The sequence below is a fragment of the Fukomys damarensis genome, unplaced genomic scaffold, assembly GCF_012274545.1.
Source record: "Fukomys damarensis isolate Sample0158 unplaced genomic scaffold, DMR_v1.0_HiC HiC_scaffold_23, whole genome shotgun sequence".
NCBI classification, from domain to species: domain Eukaryota; kingdom Metazoa; phylum Chordata; class Mammalia; order Rodentia; family Bathyergidae; genus Fukomys; species Fukomys damarensis.
In genome coordinates, this window is record NW_022900935.1 from 48,123,496 (window position 1) to 48,125,189 (window position 1,694).

At 42.4% G+C, this 1,694-nt stretch overlaps 1 protein-coding gene across 1 annotated transcript in view; it reads right to left on the reverse strand.

The window, feature by feature from the left end:
* The window catches only part of Kansl1 (KAT8 regulatory NSL complex subunit 1), a 176,232-nt gene extending 176,106 nt beyond the window's left edge, over positions 1–126 (reverse strand). The window contains exon 1 of the mRNA XM_010637477.3: positions 109–126. The gene's annotated coding sequence lies outside the window, so the exon portion shown is untranslated. The remainder of the gene's footprint in view (positions 1–108) is intronic.
* Positions 127–1,694: the final 1,568 nt, after the last annotated feature.

Here is a 1,694-nt window from a genome sequence, read left to right on the forward strand (position 1 = left end):
CTCCCCAGGAAGGGCCGCCTCTTCTTCCCCACCATCTCCCCGACCCACTCGCGCCCCCACCCCAAGGGGCACCAGTGCCAACGGCAGCTCCCCCAGCTCCGGACCTACCTGCACGGCTCAACCAAGCCTAGAAGTGGGGGCGGGGAAATCTTCCGCCCTCCTCTGTCTCTCATTGGCTCTTCCAGGGAAAATCGTGAGCACCATTGGCTGATAGAGGATGTCCTTCAGAACGGTGGGGCGGGACAGAAGGGGAGAGGGATGCTGGTGCCTCGGCGTCTCTGTCTCTGTGTATCTCTCTGTCTCTGTCTCTGTCTCGGCCCTTGGAAATGAGAGGCTTTGGGACCGGAGAACTGGAAGCGGGCCTGAGGAGGGAGGAAAAGGAATAGGAATCCTCGCAGTGCTTCACACTAGAAGGCCAATCCAAAGCCCCTACCTAAGTCTCTTAGGTCCTCTTCTCCATCACCCCCAACCCCTGCCCCCTCACCCTTCTAGGCTCTTCATCCAGGAAGCGACGTGATGAAAACTCGAGGCCGGAAGGCCATAGGGGGAGATTTTATACATGTATATAAAATATACACATACAGATATTTTTATCTCTAAAGTCAATCAGAAGATTATGAGGGCTTAAAGAGGAAAGGGCACATATCTCACAATCAAGGAAGGACTTGAGATACAGCTGATAGTGTGTAAGAAGTAATCAAAAATCACTCTCAGAGCTGGTAACAGTGTTGCCTCCTGGGAGGGGATCTGAGTGCCTAGAGGATGGCGGGGAGGAAGACAATCTCACTGTATATCTTTTGTAGCTTTTGATTTTTGTACCATTCGAATTTTTTTAAATCTATTTTGAATTTTAAGACACAAAACTAGGGGACAGACAGGAAAATTGGGACGTCATGCAGATATAGGGGGAAAAAATCTTAATTTTTAATTTGTTCGGTTCCAGATACCAGGGGTAAACCTGGTAGAGGTGTCCAGAGACAAATGGAATTTTGGAATTTCAGAGAAGGTGGACAATCCGAACTAGAGAAGGTACTGTTTTCAAGCTAAATGTAGTAGTCTGTCACATGCTAAAGGTTAAACTCCCCAAAAATGTTGTATATCTAAAGTTTACCAATGAAGGTTTTGATTCAAAAAATAAAACAAAAATTAAAGAAAAAAAATGATAAAAGAGGCACCCACATTTAAAGTCAAGAGAATGAAAAACAGAATGGTAAAGCTGCATGAAAATTAAAGGAGTAAAGGTCGCTGGCAAAACAATAATAAAACTATAAGAACAATGCAGGTCTTAAGGTTCACGTAAGGGTCTCTCCTTAGGCCCTGGTAATCATGTGACAATAAGAATGAAAATCCAGAAAATACCTGAAAATCAGAATTCTTAATTTTTTAACACCACAGACCTTTTGGCAGTCTGGTAGTACACATGGAATGTGGGGGGGGCTTTGTTTTCTGTTTTTCTTTTTTTTTTCTTTAGTATATATTTGCAGTACATAATGATTACATTCATTGTGTGGGGAGTTGGTACATGTACATAACACATCTTAATTGTTTTTAAATTCATAACATACATAAGAATCCAAATGAGACCACATATACTAAAATAGTTTTCAAAATATTCCTAAAGCTATACTATAATAATATATATGCATTGTATTAATGCAATAACAGACCACCATAATTTTGAGGTCAGGTGAGCA